The sequence below is a fragment of the Neofelis nebulosa genome, chromosome 10, assembly GCF_028018385.1.
Source record: "Neofelis nebulosa isolate mNeoNeb1 chromosome 10, mNeoNeb1.pri, whole genome shotgun sequence".
In the NCBI taxonomy this organism is placed as follows: domain Eukaryota; kingdom Metazoa; phylum Chordata; class Mammalia; order Carnivora; family Felidae; genus Neofelis; species Neofelis nebulosa.
Window position 1 is genome coordinate 12364455 of NC_080791.1, and position 22948 is coordinate 12387402.

The window sequence follows — 22948 nt, forward strand, 5'->3', positions numbered from 1 at the left end:
TTTGGGGAAGTGAAAATATTCTCTATGTTATTATAATGATGGATATATCTACACATTTGTCCAAATCTGTAGAACTTATAACATCAGAAGGGAACCCTAAGGTAAACTATGGATTCTGGGTGATTAGGACGTCTCAGTATAGGTTTATATTTGGTGACGAGTGTACCATTCTGGTGAGTGATGTTGAGAATGAGGGAGGCTGTGCATGAATGAGTGCAGGGGATATCTGGGAAATCTCTGTACCTGCCTCTCCATTTTCCTGTGAACCTAAAACTGCTATAAAAAATAAAGCCTTTAAAAACAAATCAAAACAAAACACTCCATAGCCTTTATATACAGACAAAAAGCAGAGAGAAGACAAAGTGAACCAGGTAAGATGGCCTGATATAGGATAACAAAATAACAGTAAAGCACTTAGGTACAAATTTAGTATCAATGTCCCAGACTTCTTTGGAGAAAACTCACAGAATACTACTAAAGGTAACAAAATTAGACTTGAGCAAATGGATATGAAACCTTGTTTTTGGATAGAAAAATTTAACATTATAAAGATATTATTTCTTCTGTAGTTAATTTATACATTTGATGAAATTACAATAAAAGAAGAATATTTTTTTCCCCTGGAGCTGGAAAGATCATTAGAGTACTAATTTAAAAGGAAAATAAGAATAGCAGGAAATATATGGGAGATAAAAAAAAATCCAAGGGTGTAGGTATGGGGAGGGTTAGACCCACTAGATCTTAAAACTTGTCCATCAAATCTCTGTAATTAAAATAGGGTTGTATTGGCTCATGAATAAAAAGACAATGGAACAGAATAGAAAATCAGAAATAGACATAATATATACAAATTTAGGATGCTATTGAGGCAGCACTCAAAATCAGTGGAGGTGTAAGATGGAATTTTTAATAAGGAGATTCAGATAACTGAACAGCCTTATAGAAAAAGGTAAAGTGAGACCAATAATTCATGCCATTCAACAGGATCAATTCCAAGTGAATCTTCACTTACATATGGGAAAGCATTAGTGAATCTTCACTTGGAATTCACTTCATTTAAAGAATGAAACGATGCAAGTAAAAAAAAAAAACCAGGTAAATTCCTGTATAACCTTAGAGTAGGAAAAACTTTTCTATGACTCAACATTAAGAAACAATAAGGGAAACTTTAAAAATCATTTCTGCATGAAAAAGAAATCATAGATGAAAAGAAAAACCAAATTTTTATGTAACAGTAGTACATACACCTGTATTTAGTGACAAGGAAGTCAAGGCCTTATCAAGGGCTATGTAGAACTCTGATTAGCATGGATTGAAGATGGATGGAAAGAAAGGAAATGGAGACAGCAGAGAAGGGGAGAAGACAGAGCAGAGTTGAAGGAAAAGGAAGAGAGGACTGGCTGTCTGCGACTGACTTGAGTGAGACATGTCACACAGAAGGGACCTTCAGGTCAAACCGGAGAAAACTCTTCCTACCTTTGTGGAGTTTTGGGAAATTATAAAAATATCCAGGATCCAGGCAGCTACTAAAAAAGACACCAACATGAGCAGCATTTTCCAAAGCATACTTAAAGACATGATGAGTGCCTTAGGAAGGGAGACGCAAGAGAAGAAATGATGTAAGAAGTGAATCTCTGTACACTGTTCTGTTCTTAGTGTGTAATTCACCTGAGATTTTGTTCCTCCTTTGTGAACCACTTTCTTCTTATTCTCTTAACCTACAACTCATACCTTCAACTATTTTGCCCACCTATTGTCTACCCATCAAATTTTTAAGTGAGGATTATTGCTTCTGCCTTTCATTATTCTGAAATGGGAGTCAGATACCCCTCATACACTATTTTCTCGCTACACTCTATTTTCTCAGTTCTAGCACTTATCACAATTACAACAAGAAGCAGAAAAAATTAATTCATCAGCTTCTCTTTTGAGGAGGACAGGATAGCTGACGGGCTTATCAGAATATGCTTATGTTGTAAAACGTTATATATTAAGTGCCCTTAAAGAAAGTTGGTCATGTTAACTGAGTGGGGAGGTCAAGTTGGTAGCTTTTGTTTTGCTGAGCACTGAATATGAATTTTGGAAGGAGAAACTCCTTCAGGATTGAATTGCTCTGCACAATAAGGAAGAGATGACCTGACAAAACTAGGTACTGTGGAAGGGAAAGAGAAGGAGGTATAGAGGAGAAAGAGGTAAGGGAGAGAAAGGGAGAGAGCACAGCTCTATCTGTTATGTTTATGGTAGTGTGGTCAGAGACAACAGAAATCAGATTACATGCATTTTAAATAGCTTGCATTGGGATACACAATGTAAAGCCCCTCCTACCTGTCCCTTGCCAAATTCCCGGTGAAATCCAGATAGTGCGAAAAGCTTTTGCGTGAATGGATTCCTTTGGTGGAACTCAGAGAGGTTCTATGTTTGAATCTGGTTGGCGCAGATCAGAAACAAGGACTGCACATGCAAAACAGAAGATAGATAACAAAGGGTCAGCTTCTATCTGGTTAATCTTCGGGCAGCCCAAGGTGAAATTGTTTGTTTTATTTTTATGTTTAAAAAAATTTATTATTTATTTTGAGAGAGCAAGCAAGCAGGGGAGGGGCAGAGAGAGGGAGAGAATCCCGAGCAGCATCCTCACTGTCAGCACAGAGACTGACTTGGGGCTCAATCCCATGAAATGTGACCTGAGATGAAATCAAGAGCTGGATGCTTAACTGACTTAGCCACCCAGGCGCCACCCCCCACGAAGATGAAATTGTTTTAAATAAGGTGCAATACACAGTTGCAGCCCATATTAAATTACCACCTGTAAGACTGAACTATGGCTTCTTCCAAACTACTGAAGCATGGTTAGAGGGAATGTGTATAGATATTGAATTCTGGGTCTAGATTGGTGTGGAAAGAAAAATAAATCGATGCAAGAGAGAGGACAAGGGGACAGTTAGAACTGTCACACATTACCTTGCAGCAGCTTACTTTCTGATCACCAAAACTGTCAATTACTGGAGAATGGGAATAATGTCACTCTCATTATTGTATTCCTAGTGCCTAACAGTGTTAGACAAACACATTCATTTAATGAATTCCTTTTAAAACCAAATCTTGCTTTCCACACCAACTTCAATTTTTATTCACTCAAGCTGGATTTTCTCAGAATGTACAGATAGCATAGTTAAACAGGGCAAAAAAAATTAGAGTCAAGGGCTACTTGGAGTCCCCTTCCTCACCACCACTTCAGAAATTGACCCAGGTCTTCTTGCTTTTAAGTGAATTCAGCAATGTGTGAGTTTCACTGTTTGGTCTGATTTATTATTTTTTTCCTGACCAATAAATCAGTGGGTGTGGATGTTTCATCCATCTTAAATTAAAAAAGTACAATTAAATTGCACTTATGAATTTTACACTCTGAACTTCCTTTTCGTAGATCTTCAAGCTTATTCTGCTTATTTAAAATATTTTTTAATATTGTTAAATATTCAGTACTTAGCGAATAGCATCAGGTACCATGGAATGTACTGTATAAAGAGAGTCAACAAAATAAACACTGATATCGATTTAGCGTTCAGTAGTGGAAATACCAAGTTCTTGTTGGTCTCTGAATAAACCTTACTCTCCCATGTCTTTGCCTGAAAGTCTCATCACTTCTTCCCTCTTTTATAGAAAGATTATTTTCAGCTGATTATTTTGAGAAACTGCAGGAACAGGAGAAGCTAGAAGGACTATGCGAGAAAGAGGGCTATTACCAGAGATAACTTTTTCATCTCCGAGATTTATCTGCATGGCAGGGCAAACTCTGTTTACCATACATTTCCTTTGCTTACCTTTCTGTGAATCCCTTCCCTACTTGGAAGCTCCGGACCCTTATCTCTTTCCTTAGCTATCAGGATGGGATATAAACCTCAATTGTGTGGCTGCCATTTGAGTCTCCTATCTCTGTGGAACTTCGGTACATATGTAATTAAATTTTTTGTGTGTTAGTTTGTCTTTTTATTATAGAGGGATCTCTGCCAACGACTTAGATAGGTAGAGGGAAAATTATGTTTCCTCCTCTAAAATTTGGTGACCATGAAAGGATCTCCTGAGAGTCCATACTTGCTCTGGAGCCAGTGTATGGGATCCTGGAAAACTGGAAGGAGTCAGCAAAGGGTAAGAATTCCTATCAAAGTTAGCACTTCTGGATCTCTAGCTGTAGTGCCTAGTCAAGAAAGTATGGTAAAAGTTCTGTGTTGTCCCTTCCTTTCCAAATTCAGATTACCAGGAGAAAATCATTTGTGAGAATTTATTCTTTATGTTGTGAGTCTGGTTAAAATTTGGTTTTGGGTACTCAGTGGTTATTGATTCTTTCCCTCCCAGGGATAGCTGTTATTTTCCTGTTTGCCTTGTTCTATGTTCTGAGAACTTGTGTTGGCCTTCTGCCTGGGGCATGCAGGTTGTTGGAGCTGTATGTGTAGGCAGCTTTACTGTCAGGTTGGGGGACCTGAAAATATGGGTAGACAGAAATGTGGGTTGCACATCATTTACAGTTAGCGTCTTACCGACTGTTGCCGGCTCTTAGGAGGAACTAAGTCTTTCTTTTGGCTACTTTTGGGAATGGCTCTGGATCTTGAGAGAGCTGTGTCTCTTGTGCCCTTTTTGGGGATGCCTCTTTAGTTGGTGGTTAAGTCCTAAAAGGCTGAGTCATCTGAGGTATGTCTTTGGTTTAAAAGAAAAAGGTAGGGGGTGGGGGTAGGGAAGCACTTCAATACTGCCAGAAACATTTGTCTGTCCTAGTTAAATCATAATAAGATGTTTTAAAAGATTTTTTTATAGAGCTGTATAGTCAGAAATTGGCCAAATTAGAGGCAAATATCCAGAGTATGATAGGAACACTTTTAAAAGTCCTTCTCTTCTAAGCTAAAACAAAACTACGTACTCAGAGGAGAAAAAGATTCTGCAAGTTTTATAGAAGGATTTAGCAAAATATTCTAAAGACACATAGCTCTAAATCTAGAACATAGGAATCTTTTAATTTCTTAGTTGGAAATCTTCTCCCTCATACAAAGAAGAGGAAAAAAATCTATTTGAATGGGTAGGTCAGCCCTCTGGTATCATCCAAGCTGCAATCCAATTCTTTGAGGATTAAAAATAACTGTCCTTAGCTTACAAACAGAGTCTTTATATAACCAGAAATGTGGCTCTAGAAGCAATTCAAAGTCCTCCTAGGCTTACCAACCCCAAACCTCCCTTATTAATCTCAAAATGTTGTAAATATTTTAAAAGATCAGGACACTAAAAACAGAACTTTCCAACACTTAAGAAAAAGAAAGACAACTTTAAATAGTAATTATCATAGATTTCTGATAGTACACAAATATACCCCAAATACCCTAGGATAAAACATATTCTTTCCCTGTCCTTTAAAGATCTAAGTCTTACCATGTCTTCCAAATGTAAACATTCCATGAGATAACTAAAACACTGCCTGAAATTGCCTGAGATTAAAGGGGAGGAAAAAAAGGAAAAAGAGGGTTTTTAAAATCCAAACTTCTATAAAAGTTCCTTTGTCCCAAATCTAGTTCACAGCCTCCCTAAGATTACTTGTCAAGGGTGAATACAAATCTTAAAAGTCTTTTCCATAAACATAAGTAAAAAAAAACTTTAACCATCTGAGCAGGTAAATGTGTTCCACCTGTTAGAAACACCATATGGATTCAACTGTTGTTTATAAAGTAGTGAGTTTTGTATTATTATACCTGACTCATAGCTATTTTTTTTTTTAATTTTTTTTTTTTAACGTTTATTTATTTTTGAGACAGAGAGAGACAGAGCATGAACGGGGGAGGGTCAGAGAGAGAGGGAGACACAGAATCTGAAACAGGCTCCAGGCTCTGAGCGGTCAGCACAGAGCCTGACGCGGGGCTCGAACTCACGGGCCGCGAGATCATGACCTGAGCCGAAGTCGGCCGCTTAACCGACTGAGCCACCCAGGCGCCCCAGCTATTTTTTTTTTTTGAGAGAGGGTGCAAGTGAGCGAGGGAGAGAGAGAGAGCGGGAGAGAAGGGGGCTCACCCAGAGCTCGTATTTTACACAAAGTGGGGCTCGTGCTCACCTGAAGCAGGGCTCAAACTCATGAACTGTGACATCATGATCTGAGTCTAAGTCAGATGCTTAATGACTGAGCTATCCAGACACCCCACATGGCTAACATTTTAGAATGAATGCTACAAGGTCTCAATATCTGTCTCTCTGTTTATATATGTCTATGGAAATGTGTTATGTATACATGATATTTTTCTAACTTTGGATGATATAGCCAAAATTAATTTGTAAAAGAGCTCTAACCGGCACAAAGAAAAGGGCTTATATAAACTAAGTATTCCTAAAACTCCCAGAAATAAGAAATTAACCCAAATGTTTTTCAAGTTCACATGATTTGGGATAGTCTTCAGTAAAAAAGCTACTTTATATTAGTTGGCTCGATTAAAATAGGCATGTCTTCAGAGTTATCAGCCTTAAATATAATGCAGATATACAATTTTATTCTAACTTAGTTTTGTAATCAAACCCATACTATCTCTGCTACAAAATTTGTCAGCAAGAAAAATTTATGGTTTATGGCTTCATGTAATAGCTCATAAAATTTTCATGAGTAACCTAAACATAACTGTAAAGAGCAATTGAATTAAATAAAAGTAAAATAAAAACATAAACTTTTCAACAATACATCTACTTAAATATTTCCCCAAATGTCTTTCATGACTTACACCCAGAGAGTTTTGCTAAGCTAAATGATAAAAATTCACTGAAAGTCTAGACTTTTAAACTGCAGACACATTATTTATTGAATATAAATGTACCACTTTGGGCTTCCAATTACAGAGGAACTAAAGATATGTGAATCTGTTAGTAGACATGTCATGTGCCACACTAAAAAAAATTATACTATGAGGAAGCATATGCTTCTAGAAATTGTAAAATATATTCATATATTTGTCAATCTAAAGAATGCTGATGTAACAGAGACAGTTCACAATTAGTTTTCACTAGAAATTAAGTTTTTTGAAAGTGAAGCGTTCTAATTAATATATGCAATTAAAACTAAAATTTACAAAAGGAACAACTGTGTATGCAAGGAATATAGGATGTGTTTTTAGCTGAGAAAATGTATGAGGTATGGAGATGTGTTTTTGTAAGTGAAAAAAAATGTTCTTCTAAAGTTCAATAACTGGTTGTTTCAGAATGAGAAAGAGGAAAATAAATGATAATAAATGGATGTAGTGAGTTGGGAAGAGAGGCATTCTTATCTTGTGTAGTCAAGCTGGGTGTAACTGAAAAATTTTATTGTAAGGTTTTTAATACTAAGATTTAATACGAACAGTGTACTTTTGTAAAACTAAAAATTATCTTACATCTGCTAAAAGGGCAAAGCTTTCTTGAACTATTGGTACATTCTTGATAAGAGACTGTGAAAGCTCTTCTATACCTTTTAAGGAATCCATCGAGAAAACAAAACATTTGTGTCTTCCTTAAATGAGTTCCTACACTTCATGTTGTCTTTATCAGGTCTTCGATTACTTAAAAAAACCAAACAACCCCAAACTAAGTCTGCTCAAAATTAAAAGAGCTAAGTTTTGCACAGAACTATGTCACCTTCAATATCTGCGTTTAAATTATATGTTACTTTTGGGGTGCCTGGGTGGCTCAGTCGGTTGGGTGTCTGACTTTGGCTCAGGTCATGATCTCATGGTTCGATTCATGAGTTCGAGCCCTGCATCGGCCTCTGTGCTAATGGCTCAGAGCCTGGAGCCTGTTTTGGATTCCATGTCTCCCTCTCTCCCTCTCTGCCCCTTCCCTGCTTGTGCTCTCTCAAAAACAAATGAACATTAAAAAAATTTTTCATTGTATGTTACTTTGGTTAAGTACACAGTTAAGTATTGTTTCATGGTGATCTGTTGTCTTATTTGGTCAAGTGTCCAAAATCTTTTGATATTTTGACAAACACCTCAAATTAAAATTCGTTTTATCATTTTGGTTTCTGGACAAATTTTGGGATTTTTAGCAGGATCCCTTAATTTCAAAATATTCATGATTTCTGTTTATAAAAAATAAAAACAAAGTTGTTACACACTTAGGTTTATTTGTTATGTTAAATTACATGGGAAGCATCATCAAAGAAGTGATACTATTTAAGTTTAGATTTGAATGGATTACTAATATTAGCATGCCAGAAATCATATAAAATTCCGAGAAATCCGATATGTCTTGCTATAATATTATCAGATATAATTCTAGTTATTATCTTAAAATATATGTGACAAAATAACCAAATTCCCCTATCAATTGCATTAATATAAACTCTCATCAGATCTTTAACCATGGCCGTTTTTAAAAATTGAAATATAGCCGACATACAATTTTATGTTACTTTCAGGTATAAAACATGGTGATTTGACAATTATATACATTATGTTACGCTCACCTCCATAGGTGTATTTATCATCTGTCAACATACAATTTTGTTAAAGTACTATTGTCTATATTCCTTGTGCTGTACTTTTTATCCCTATGACCTATTTTATAACTTAAATTGGTACTTCTTAACCCCCTTTACCTATTTTGCTCCTCCCCCAGACTCCTCCCTGCTGGTAACCACCAGTTTTTTCTCTGTATTTATTCTTTTTTCCTCTTTTAATTTTTACATTTACATCCAAGTTAGTTAGCATATAGTGCAACAATGATTTCAGGAGTAGATTCCTTAATGCCCCTTACCCATTTAACCCATCCTCCCCCCCGCCCCAAATCCTCCAGCAACCCTCTGTTTGGTCTCCGTATTTAAGAGTCTCTTAGGTTTTGTCCCCCTCCCTGTTTTTGTACTCTTTTTGCTTCCCTTCCCTTATGTTCATCTGTTTTGTATCTTAAATTCCTTATATGAGTGAAGTCATAGGGTATTTGTCTTTCTCTAATTTTGCTTAGTATAATAACCCTCTAGTTCCATCCATATACTCGCAAATGGCAAGATTTCATTCTTTTTGATTGTTGAGTAGTACTCCATTGTATGTACATATACCACATTTTCTTCATCCATTCATCCACCAATGGAAATTTGGGTCCTTTTCATACTTTGGCCATTGTTGATAGTGCTGCTATAAATATTGGAGTGCATGTGCCCCTTTGAAACAACATACCTAGTATAAATACCTAGTAGTGTAATTGCTGGGTCATAGGGTAGTTCTATTTTTAATTTTTTGAAGAACCTCCATATTGTCTTCCAGATTGGCTGAACCAGTTTGCATTCACACCAGTGGTGCAAAAGTGTTCCTCTTTCTCAGCATCCTCACCAACATGTTTTTGCCTGAGCTGTTGATGTTAGCCATTCTGAGGTAGTATCTCATTGTGATTTTGATTTGTATTTCCTGATGATGAGTGATGTTGAGCATCTTTTCATCTGTCAGCCATCTGGACGTCTTCTTTGGAGAAGTGTCTATTCATGTCTTTTGTCCATTTCTTCACTGGATTGTTTGTGTTTTGTGTATTGAGTTTGATAAATTCTTTATAGATTTTGGATACTAACCCTTTATCAGATATGTTGTTTGCAAATATCTTCTCCCATTACGTCAGTTGCCTTTTAGTTTTGCTCATTGTTTCCTTTGCTGTGCAGAAGCTTTTTATTTTGATGAGGTCCCAATACTTCATTTTTGCTTTTGTTTCCCTTGCCTTCTGACATGTGTTGAGTAAGAAGTTGCTGCGGCCAAGGACAAAGAGGTTTTGCCTGCTTTCTCCTTGAGGATTTTGATGGCTTCCTTACATTGAGGTTTTTCATCCATTTTGAGTTTATTTTTGTGTATGGTGTAAGAAAGTGGTCCAAGTTCATTCTTCTGCATGTCGCTGGCCAGTTTTCCCAGCACCACTTGCTGAAGAGACTGTCTTTATTCCATTGGATATTCTTTCCTGCTTTGTCAAAGATAAGTTGGTCATATGTTTGTGGGTCCATTTGTGGGTTCTCTATTCTGTTCCATTGATCTGAATGTCTGTTTTTGTGCCATTTTTCTCTGTATTTATAATTCTGTTTCTGGTTTGCTCATTGGTTCATTTGTTTTGTTTTTAGATTTCCACAGTTAAGAGATAACATAGGTTATTTGTCTTTCCTTGTGTGACTGATTTCATGTAGCATAAGAGATAAACTTAGGTTCATCTAAGTTTTTGGAAATGGCAAGACCCCATACTTTTTTCTAATACTCCTTTGTGTGTGTGTGTGTGTTAGATTCCACATAGGTGTAAACATATGGTATTTGTCTTTGATTTATTTTGCTTAGTATAATACCCTCTAAGTCCATCCATGTTGTTTCAAATGGCAAGATCTCATTAATGGCTGGGTAATATTCCTGCATGTGTTTGTATATATATATCACATCACATCTTCTTTATTAATGGACACTTGGGTTGCTTCCATATCTTGGCTATTGAAGATAATGCTGCAAAATATAGGGGTGCATATATCTTTTTAAATTAGTGTTTTCGTTTTCCTTAGGTAAATACCCAGCAATGGATTATCAGATATGATATTTCTATTTTTAATTTTTGAAGAACTCTTTTATGTAGTGGATGTACAAACTTATATTCCTACCAAAAGTATGTGAAGAGTCTTTCTCCACATCCTTGCCAACACTTATTGTCTTTTTGATACTAGGCATTTGGACGGGTGAGACGTAGTATCTCATTGTGGTTTTGATTTGTATTTCCCTGATGATTAGTGATGTTGAGCATCTTTTCATCTGTCTGCTGGCCACGTGTATATCTTTGGTAAAGTGTCTATTCAATGCCTCTGCCCATTTAAAAAATCATATATTAGGTAGTATGAGTTCTTTATATATTTTGGAAATTACCCCTTTGACATATTATTTGCAAATATCATCTCCCATTCAGTAGATTGCCTCTTCTTTTTGTTGATGGCTTCCTTCATTGTGCCAAAGCCTTTTATTTTGGTTTAGTCCCAGTAAGTTTTTGATTTTGTTTCCTTGGCTTGAGGACACCTATCTAGAAAAAAGATTTCTAATGCTGACGTCCAAGAGATTCCTATCTATGTTACCATTAAGGAATATTATAGTTTGAGGTCTCACATTTAGGTGTTAAATCCATTTTGTATTTACTTTTGTGTATAGTGTAAAAAAGTGGTCCAATTTCAGTGTTTTGCATGTAGATACTTAGTTTTTCCAACACCAGTTTTTAAAAGACTGTCATTTCTCTATTGTATATTTTTCCACCTTTATTATAGATTAATTGCCAGTGTAAGCATAGGTTTATTTCTGGGCTATTCTGTTCCATTTATATGTGTGTCTGTGTTTATGCCAGTACCATACTGTTTTGAATACTATAGCTTTGGGGTGTATCTTGAAATCTGGAATTGTGGTACCTTCAGCTTTGTTTTTATTTTTCATGACTGCTTTAGCAACTCAGGTACTTTTGTGGTTCCAAAGAAATTTTAGGACTATTTGTGCTAGTTCTGTATTTTATTGTTTTTGTTGTAATTGTAAATTGGATTATCTTACTTTATTTTTGCTACTTCATTACAGAATACAAATGCCACAGATGTCCATATATTAATTTCGTGTCCTGCAAATTTACCGAATTCATTTATTAGTTCTAATAGTTTTTTGGTGGATTCTTAAGGGTTTTCTCTATATAGTATCATGTCATCTGTAAATAGTGCAGTTTAACTTGTTTCTTATCAGTTTGGATGCCTTTTATTTCTTTTTCTTATCTGATTGTTATGGTTAGGACTTCCAGTACTATGTTGAACAAAAGTGGTAATGGTGGACATCCTTGTTTTGTTTCTGATCTTAGAGGAAAGGCTATTAGTTTATCACCATTGAGTATGATGTTAACTGTGGTGGTTCATATATAGCTTTTATTATGTTAAGGTGTGTTCTCTCTAAAACTACTTTGGTGAGAGTTTTTATCATAATTGTTGTATTTTGTCAAATGGGAAGAAAATCTCGATTGTGGTGAATGGTTCTTTTAATGTATTATTGAATTCAGTTTGTTAATACTTTGTTGAGTATTTTTGCATCTATGTTAACTAGGAATATTAGCCTCCATTTTTTTTTTTTGCAGTGTCTTTTGTTTTCATAGCATGGTAATGGTAACATAAAATGAATTTGAAACTCTTCTTTCCTCTTCCATTTTTTTGAAATGTGAAAAACTAAATATTAACTCTTCTTTAAATGTTGGTAGAATTCACCTGTGAATCTGTTTGGTCCTGCTTTTGTATGTTTGTCTGTTAGGAGTTTTTTGATCACCGATTTAATATTGTTACTAGTAATTGGTCTGTTCAGATTTTCTATTTCCTCCTTATTCAGTTTTGGAAGATCGTATGTTTCTAAAAATGTATCCAGTACTTGTAGGTTGTCCAATATGTTAACATACAATTTTTCATAATAATCTCCTGTAATCCTTTCTATTTCTGTGATGTCAGTTGTTAGTTTTCCTTTTTCATTTCTCATTATATTTGAGTCCTCTCTGTTTTTATTGATGAGTCTGGCTAAATGTTAACAAGTGTCTATTTTATTTCTTTTTTCAAACTAGTTCTTGGTTTCATTTTTTCTGTGTTTTTTTTTTACTTTCATTCATTTCTGCTTTGATCTTTATTACTGTCTTCCATTTAATAACTTTGGGGTTGTTTGTTATTTTTCTAGTTCCCTTGAGTGTAAAGTCAGATTGAGATTTCTTTTTTGTTTCTTGAGGTAGGCCCGTATCACTCTAAACTTCCCACTTAGAAATGCTTTTGCTGTATCTCAAAGATTTTGGACTGTTGTGTTTTTGTCTTCATGAATTTTTCCTCTTGACTTCTTCATTGACTCATTGCTTATGTAGCATGTTGTTTAGCCTCCATGTGTTTGTGTTTTTTTCCAGTTTTATTCTTGTAATTGATTTCTACCTTCAAACATTGTGTTCAGAGAGTATTTGGTATCATTTCAGTCTTCTTAAATTTATCAAGATCTGTCTTGTCGCCTAACATATGATCTGTCTTGGAGAATGTTTCATGTGTACTTGAAAAGATTGTGTATTCTGATGTTTTTGGATGCAGTGTTCTGTGTGTGTGTGTGTGCATATGTGTATTTTTTAAGTTTATCTGGTCTAATGTGTTGTTCAAAGCCATTGTTTCCTTATTGGTTTTCTATGTGTGTAATCTTTTCATTGATGTAAGTTGGGTGTTAAAGTTTCCTACTATTATCATATTAATGTCAATTTCTCTCTCCCTTTATGTCTGCTAATATTTGGTTTATGTGTTTAGGTGCTCTTGTGTTGGATACAAAGATATTTATAACTATTACATGCCCTTGTTGGATTAATCCCTTTATCATTATGTAGTGCCCTTATCTCTTGCTACAGTCTGTCTTTTAAAGTATGCATTATCTGTTATAGGTATTGCTACCCTGGAATTTTTAAAATTTTACTTCCATTTGGGTGAAATATCTTTTTCCATCCCTTCATTTTTGGTCTGTAAGTATCTTTAAGTCTGAAGTGAGTCTCTTAGCAGTTTTGTTTTAATCCATTTGGTCACTCTATGTCTTGATTAGAGCATTTAGACCATTTAAAGTAATTAATGATAGTTATGTACTTATTTCCATTTTGCTGTTTCTTTTTGTTTTGCCCAGTTTCTTTGCGATAGATGACCATATATAGTGTTATGTTTGGATTCATTTTTTTTTACTATTATCATTTTTGTATATCTATTCTGAGATTTGGTTTGTGGTTACCATGAGGTTTACATTTAACATCTTGCATATATTCCAGTCTATTTTAAGTTGATGGTCACTTAAATTAGAACACATCGTAAAAGAACTACATTTTAACCTCCCTTCCTTATTTGTGTTGTCATATTTTGTATCTTTTTATTGAGTCCTCTTATCTGTTTTCTGATATAATTAATTTTACTTTTGTCTCTTAACCTTCATATCAGCTTTACAAGTGATTGATCTAGTATCTTTACTGTATGTTTGCTTTACTCATAAAATTTTTAAAAATAATTTTCTTACTTGTAATTATTTTTTTCCCCTTAAAAAAACTCCTTTTCTTTTCAGTCTGGTTTAGTGGTGATGAACTCCTTTAGCTTTCATTTGGGAAAATCTTTCTCCTTCAATATTGTGATATTCTTGCTGGGCAGAGTATTCTTGGTTATAGGTTTTTCCCTTTCGGCACTTTGATGTCATGTCAATGCCTTCTGGCTTACAAAGCTTCTGCTGAAAAATCAGCTGATAGTCTTGTGGGAGTTTAGCCATGTCCATTTTTTTTTCTTTTGGCATTGAAGACAGATTTGTTTTACTCTGATATTTTTTTCCAGGAGATTCATGGAAAGGTCTCTAACAAGTACATTGTTCTGATAACTTTCCAATTGTACTACTGAACTGGATAAGAATTTACAGAACTCTAATGTTGGAAACCTGCTAACAAAAGATCAAGATCAACATGAATTAATTACATGGAACTGAATATACTGATGAGGATAATTGTAATTATTTATGACTTTTTCTTTGAAACATTTGCTGGTTTGTAATGCTTTGCTTTTCCAGATACAAGGAAATCTTTTTCCCTTTTTTCTCAAGCTTTCTATGACTTACAGTAATTTGGTAAATTATACCTTGGAGAACAAAAATGAAACAGTTGCTTTTTCTCCATTTCCCCAGAATTCAGAAACTCTTAGAGTGTTCTCATTTTTGTGGCAATATAGTTATTTGTGTAAGTTCAATAAAAATATGTTTTTCCTGTAACAGGACACACTTGGAAACATTGGTCATATTACCAAGTCTTTGACTGTTATCTTTGAGAATAATGGCCATAGGATCATATATGACCAGACAATTTTAAGGAACTACAATTGACTTTATAGAGCCAATAAATTCACTTTGGAAAATTGGGCTGTTTTCTTGCTTAGTTGGTTCCTTACATCCTTACCAGGTGAGTAGGGAAGGTCACTTCCTGGTAGCTTCAGGTACCTCAGGATATTTTGGGCACCTTGAGAAGAATCAGCCCAAATCTATAGATATTATAGGCAAATTCTAATGGCAAGTCCTTGAATTGGATTCCTAGCCTTAAGAGGCTTTTAAAAGCCCAATCTGAGATTACAAGTTCCAGAAAAGCCCATATGGTTATTTTCTATTTCAAAGAGCCTATATTCACTATTCTTGCGTACTTTCCTAAATAATCAGGCCAAGTGTAATGAGACTCGAATAATTTGTTTGCAAAATCAGCCTTAGATTATCTCTTGTAGAAATAGAGGTGACTACAGAAAGAAAAAATTATGTTTCAATGGGAAACTATAGCACACATTTGTGGATATTAGATTCTAGACCTATTCATTGTTTTTAAGATTTTCTTATCCATCCATAAGCTGGACTGGATCCTAAATTCTTCTAGCTTCTTCAAATATCTGGCAACATCTCTCCAAACCAACATTTTCAATTTTTTCCCTACCCATCTGACTTGAGGTCACTAAGAACAAAGACTGCTTTTTTTCCCTGCAAGGAGAAACTGGACAACTTTATATAAACTTCAGTGAAATCACCACAGCAGCTCATGTATGGGGAATTTTTGTGCTTTTGCAGTGTGAGACACTCACAAAGATCACCAGAGACATTCAAACTGCAAACCAAGAAAATCTCTCCAATTGTCACTGCCTGCCTTCATTTCATTTGAAGAGGCTTTCAGCCCAACATCTAGAAATCTTACTGACTAGCTTTCCTCTGTACTCAGAATAGATTTATAGTCTGCTCCAACCATTAAGCATTGTTTTTCTCTTGTTCTCAGAGAAATGCCTCTTTTTAAATACTATTTGCTGGCACCATATAGGCCTAATTTTGGGAGCCCACTTGCATCACCACTTTCTAATGAGATAAAGCCCTTTAACTGAACTGACCTATTCTCACGACTATTGAAATGACCTGTTCTCAGGAGTTAGAGACTGATTCAATGAGATAGGGAGCAGTCTGCCAACTCATCTTCTGAACTGTGAAAATTCTTGAAAGCTTCAAAGATGGGAATAAAGAGTATGAGAATATGCCACTCCCAAATATACTTTTTTTGACATAATTCCCAGACCCTTTATTTCTTTCCTTAGCCTAGAAGTATAAATCCACATACTGCAAGTGGTATTGGCATAGTAAAAACTTGCTCAATGAAAAAAGAATCATGAGCAACCTTGGCCAGAGAGTCCAAGGATTTTGTTGGGCAGCTGTTGCTTTAGCAGCAGGTTCTGCAGTATCTTTAAGAATTAAGGAAAAGCCTTAATTAAAAGAATTAAAAGAATTAAGGATAATAGCCTCATTTGCACTTACTCCTAGTGAGGGGCATACATATTTGCCAAAGGAAGCACATTTTGAATTACAAATGCCTCCTGGTAATTGCCATTTGAATCTGTGGCTTGAGACTAAAACCGTGACAGCTGTGGGGACCAGTAAAACTTTAGGAGATGTAGACTACGTAGATGGTTTTATTCTGGTCATCCTGGCCTTATGTCCCTTATGTACAGAGCCTTGATGCAAGTTTCTCTGTGTTTGGGTTGTTAACCAGTGACAGGGAAATTAATCTCAAGGTTTAGGGAGCCTAACATGGTAGATAGAGGGCTGAGTTTGTTCCAGAGAAACAAGGTTTTTGAAAATCAGGGAGACATCTGTGACAGGCAGAACTACAAGATCAACAGCATTGTGGCAAATCCAACAGTTATTTGGAGATTAACTTACCCCCTTGCAATGGCCTGAGAGATGTTAAATGTGGACAAAAGAATCATAAAGATCTTCATGGTGTTAGAATTTGGAAAACGGTGGTTAGAGAGTGAAGAAGGAATGAAAAGAAGCATTTTGATATCACATCATGGGAGGAGGCTGCCTACTTCAGTGTCGACTATTTCTTTTCCTAGTCAATGTGATTTTTGAGGTCTCCACCATTTGCACAGGACCAGATATCATGAAGAGCATTCTTCAGTTGTGAAATATGCACCTAAAGTTTAACACATTGTAATTTAGCAGCATTGTCAGTGGTCAAAAATACTTGGTAGGGTCCTTTCCGTGAATCTCACTTTTGCAAAAGCATCAGAATAAAGCAAAACTGTTTGTAAATGACAAGACGTAAACGTGTCTATGGTGAAAGACCTGATAAAACTTCATTATAATGGAATTGACAAGGAAATTTGGTTATTTCTGTGACATACAACATTTTAAGGTAATAACTCGAATTATGAGTGATAACGTTATACCAGGGCATATCAGATTTTTAGGTATTTCACACAATTTTTAGAACTATTATAACATGCATCCATACAAATATAACCTAAGTGTTTATCACCACTCGTTTGACAATGCTTCTCATGTAGCTTCACGTAACAAATAAACCTAAATAATTTAACATCTCTTTTATAATGTGAAATATAAATCTTTTGAGATTGTTCAGGGACTCTGTGGAAATCCCAAAGTTACTCTGAGGTCAAAAAGACTGCATTTAGAATTTAATTTGGGAAAGCTGTCAAAATGTCAAAAGATTAGGACATTTGGCTAACAGGATCAAAGAACATTATAAAATAATAGATAATTATCTATTTAATTCATGTGAAAATAGATTTTAAAGACAGATACAGGGGCGCCTGGGTGGCACAGTCGGTTAAGCGTCCGACTTCAGCCAGGTCACGATCTCGCGGTCCGTGAGTTCGAGCCCCGCGTCAGGCTCTGGGCTGATGGCTCGGAGCCTGGAGCCTGTTTCCGATTCTGTGTCTCCCTCTCTCTCTGCCCCTCCCCCGTTCATGCTCTGTCTCTCTCTGTCCCAAAAATAAATAAAAAACGTTGAAAAAAAAAAAAAAAAAAGACAGATACAGAAGGTTACACAGTAGTGAACCAAAGTTAGCTCTTTTAATACCGTAAAGACTGAGTTTTCTTAAGTAATCAAAGCTGTGATAAAAACAACACAAAGCACAGTAAATTATTTTGGTAAGACCAAAATCATTGCTTTCCAAGAAGATTACCCAAAAGGTTTAAAAAACACACACAACTTTTCCAATATCTTATCTAGATTAGACCAACAGGCCAAGAAAACTTTGTGCTATTAACAGAGAATAAAACAAATCCTAATTTAGCACTAGCATATTGACACTAAAACTCACTTAAAAAAAAAAAACTTTAAGTCCATTCTAATCTTAGCCAGCTTGACCACATATAACACTCCTTCTCCAAGATTCTTTTTCTACAAAACTTACACAACTTTTTAGATCCATTCATAATTTGTCTTGTCTTTTTCCTTTTTATAATTCTGGAACAATCAATTTTACTTATCTTACCTATTTTTCATACACAGTTGTTTCCCTTCACCCATATTATTTCTTTTTTTTTAGTGTTTATTTGAGAGAGACAGAGACAGAAAGAAAGAAAGAAAGAAAGAAAGAAAGAAAGAAAGAAAGAAAGAAAGAAAGAAAGAAAGAATGAATGTAAGAAAGGAAGAAAGAAAGAATCCAAAGCAGGTTTTGCAGTGTGAGCACAGAGCCCCATGCAAGGCTCGAACCCAAAAACTATGAGGTCATGACCTGAGCTGAAGTCAGACACTTAACAGATTGAGCCACCCAGGAGTCCCACGCCCTTATTATTTCTAAATAGTTTCAGTTACATATATTAATTAGCATTCTTAACCCTTAGAATGCTTAATTCCCGGTTCAAACTAAGAAGTAAATGTGGACTATTACACCGCATTCTGTGGACAGGTAAATTTATAAATACATTTTCTAATATCTAGAAATAAATTCTTCCTCATACTACATTTTTTAATGTGGCACAAAAATGTTTCCTAACAGACCCAAATATCTGTAGTTCTTCTGTAAAAGGAAGCCAAAGTGGACAAACCTATCTTCAGTGATATTTCAATATCTTGTATTTGGAAATGATCTAGGTATTTAATGACTATATCATTTAACTTACCTCCATGTAACTTAAAAATTTCAAGTTACTAAAAAGATTTGGAAACTATTTATAGGTAGACGTACCATAAAACCTAACCATTGTTGAAAATTTCACATAAACTTTTATCTTACTTACATCTATTTACTTATTCTTAACAATGATGTTTACATTACTGCAAGATTTATGAGATATTAAACAGCTAATCATCATCTTAAGTTATTTTTCTTGTTGATAAGTTCCGTAACAGAGATCATGAAGTAATTTAATCATTAGCAAACTTAAGTAGAAGCTGTATGTCTGCATTATATTTAATGCTGATAACTCTAAAGACACACCTATTTTGATGAAACCAACAAACTTAAACTAGCCTTTATTTATTGAAGATTATCCTGGATCACATGAACTTGAACAACATTTGGGTAGTTTCTATGTTCCTGAGAGAATATTTAATTTAAGCCAATCAAATAGAGTTCACAAATCAATTTTGGCAGTATCATCCAGAGGTAAAAAAAAAAAAAAAGTCATATGACTATGTAACATACATTGATATGTGTATTTAACAGACATACCTAAACATAGAGATACCAACATAGATCTTATAGCTTTTGTTTTAAAATTTTAGCCATGCATGAGACAGGTATAATCATGGGAAGTTAACTAGTTTATTTAAAAAAAAAAACATAACAGTTGTATCTAAATTATGTTTCTGGCAGATGGAATAAGTTCAGGTTAATTGCTCAGATGGCTTAAACTTTTCACTATTTGTGTTGAAGATTTTTAAGATTTTTATTTGCTTACTTTCCCAATAGCCTTCCCTTTCCTTCCCTTTCTTTTCCTTCTGATAAAAATTACTTCTCTGAAGTCTGCATTTCAAAGCGTTGGCCCTCATTTCTGACAGAAAGCAGGGTAGAATATTTATATCTCAAAGGCACACAAAAAAGAATGAAAGTTCCTCCAAGAAGGACTTTTGTTTCCTAAGACCAGAACTTTTACAGTATCTACAAGGCTTTTGAGATAAATAGGGGAAGTTTGGGGGCCGGTGAAAAGGACAGGTAGGCTTTTTTTGTGTGTGTTCTTGTAAAGACTCAATTTGTAAGACAAGTTGTACAAGTTGTCCTCAATTTTTAGGACAGTTATTTTTAATTCCTCAAAGAACTGGGTTGCAACCTGAATGATAAGATGGACATCAAAAGATTCCTATGTTCTAGATTTAGGGCTGTTTGGGGAATGTTTTCATAAGTCCTCCCACAAAGGTTTCAGAGTATTGTTCTTTCCCTCTGGGGTCACAGCTTCATCTTGGCTGAGGGGAGAAGGCCTTTAAAAAAAAAGTTCCTATCAGGTCCTATCAGCTGCCAGTTTGGCCAACTTTTGACCAGAAAGCTACTGAAGAGAAATCCTTTTGAATATCTTGCAAGGTTTCAGCCACTGCAACAGTAAATATTCCTGGCAGTGTTAAATAACTTCATAGACATGAGAAGTGTCCCCAAAGAGGGTGCAAAATATACTACTCTCCCAAGACCAAAGATAACCAAAAGAAAGACAGTCAGTTCTGCCTTCGAGCTGCAACAGCTGGTAGGAACCTACCAGCAAATGGAGTACAGCCCAAATCTCTGTTCAGCCATATCTAGCTGGAAGTGGGGTGTGACCCACATTTCCATCCATCCATATCTGTGGGCCCCTCAACCTGATGGTTGTCAAGCTAAATCCTCAGGACATAAAATGAGACAAACAAGAAGGCAATAGCTGTCTCTGAAGCAGAAAATGGATACAACCAGTGGGTACCAAAAAGCAAATTCCTAAGTCCCAACTCAAGATCTAATTCTTCCAAATATTTTTTACCTGCAAATCTGAATTTGGAAAATAAGAGATCATGTGAAATGTGACCATTCTCTCTCAATCAGGCACTATCGGTAGAGATCTGGCAGAGCTGACTTTGGTAAGATTTACTCTTTGCAGGCTTCTGCCAGTTTTCGCAGGATCCCATATGCAGACTCTGGAGTGAGTAAGGTTGTCCCAGCAAGTGTCATTCTGGGCACCAGAAACTTAGAAGAGGAAAAATAATTTTCCTTCTACCCTTTATGGTAAGTGCTTCCCTGAGACTCCTTTTTTCCTAGGGTAGCTTCTAAATGTTTATCTACCTTAGAAGTTCTCCACCGTGGCTACTGTAATTTGTGATTATTTTTGATAAGGTTAACTTGTTGGTTCAGCCTTAAAATTGTATTCACCTAAGACCTCATGCTGGACCCAGTCCAGCCCCAGCCCCAAGTTCAGTTTCTAAGTCAGAGCCGGTCCAACTCCAGCCTGTTTCTGTAACCAGTGGGGAAAGAAATGCTCAAATAAAGTCTGAAAGTTCATAAATAACTGCAGAACTAGGATAAGAAAGGGACTTACCTACAACCACTAGTGGCAGCAAGAAGGCAGTGGGTCCCAGGGGCTCAGTGGGTACTTTTGCTTGTTTGCTCCTGAGGGCTCTCAGAGGTCTCATTCAGTTGCTTCTTCTGACACTAGCACTGTTAAAAGTAAACTGAGGCATATTACAATACTTGAGAGTTTATCTGAGCCAAAAATTAATTTGAATCTGGCAGTATCCAATGTAGCGACAGAAAAGGGCTCCGAGGAACTGTATAAAATGAAAAACTTTTATAGGCAGAAAGGAGTGGGAATAAGGAAGTTACTATAGTAGACACAAAAGAAGATTGGTTTTTGCAAGGTTACTTTTCTTTCAGGGATAGCAAGGGTCTATCAGGCAGATTACCAAAATTGAGCTGATGAGAGAATTACTAATTGATTTATTTAAGATTCCATTTCTGGGAGAGCTGAAGCTTTAAGTCTGGGTTTGGTGACATAGGGCTTAGCATAAATGATTCCATTTTGGGCCCAATGTCATTTTTGTTTTTTAAAAAGAAAAAGAAACTTGTTCGTAGATAATTTCATTGATTCCAAAAATCAATGACTCACCCAAATTCTACTCCTGAACTTGAGCTCTGCATATGCGAATTTCATCAGAATGTTTCCACGTGGAAATCCTCACCTTCACCAGCAGGGGCGTGCAGGCTCATACAAGCTTGTGAGAGCTTATTGTGCTCATCTTTTCCCAATTCCTGTGCCATGACATCATCTTGATAGCCTGAAAGTGACCATGAGGGATAGATTTACATTATGGGAAGCAGCAATTCCTGCAAACAGGTTTTTCTCCTACCCCTTACCCCTCAGAAAGCAAGTTTATTAGTGCACTATTGCTTATAGGAATCTCAAAGTCAACTTGTCCAAGTGGAATGTTTTCTATTCTTTTGCTTCTTCCTTTACCTTTCTTTGTGATGGTATCACTAATCAGAAAACTAGCCACTCTCTTTGACTCATGTCATCCCCGTATGTTTATATCCAATTATCCTTAGACATGAGTGAGTCAATGTGCAGACTATAGTCTGTTGCTAGTAACAGAAATGTAGCTAGGTAATGGAATAGTGTTTATCTTAGGGTGGTATGCCTAGTGCCCTATCACGGTACCTATGAAGGAAACTAGAACATGTCACCCCCAAATTTGCCTCTTTGACGTAAAAATTATTTTGAGCTGCAGGCAATTAAGAAACAGTAAATGCAAACAAATAAACCCCTGATTTTATTGGAGATAGACTTATCAGCTCAGAGATGGCGTCAGAGGAATCTGCAAACAAACCCTGGTAAACTAACCCTTATCTATCTTAATTAGAAAGTTAAGGAAATTAACTACTTAAGGAAGATAGCAACTACCTAGCCATAGTTCAGCTGGCACTAGCCCAACCCATGTCTTGCCAATTCTTCACAAATTTATTGTTTGTCTAAAAGATGCCACGCTTTCTGTTTTGGTTACTTTTTGGGGTATTCATTCTCTTGTGAAGACACCCATGTACATGTAAGAATTCAAAAAAAATTTGTGTGCCTTTCTCTTGTTACTGTCAGTTTAATTTTCAGACTAAACCAGTGACCTAAAGAGAGTTGAGGAAAACCTTTCCTCCCCAACACCTGAGAAACACAGTATTTCCCAGCGTCCATTGTGTTTG

At 35.8% G+C, this 22948-nt stretch overlaps 1 long non-coding RNA gene across 1 annotated transcript; it reads right to left on the reverse strand.

Annotated features, from left to right (window-relative positions):
• Positions 1-1756: 1756 nt before the first annotated feature.
• On the reverse strand, positions 1757-21997 carry LOC131486828 (uncharacterized). Its single transcript, XR_009249469.1, has 3 exons — positions 21867-21997; positions 21300-21418; positions 1757-2451 (listed from the first exon to the last, which is right to left on the reverse strand). It is a non-coding gene; the product is annotated as an uncharacterized LOC131486828 (long non-coding RNA).
• Between the last annotated feature and the right edge of the window lie 951 nt (positions 21998-22948).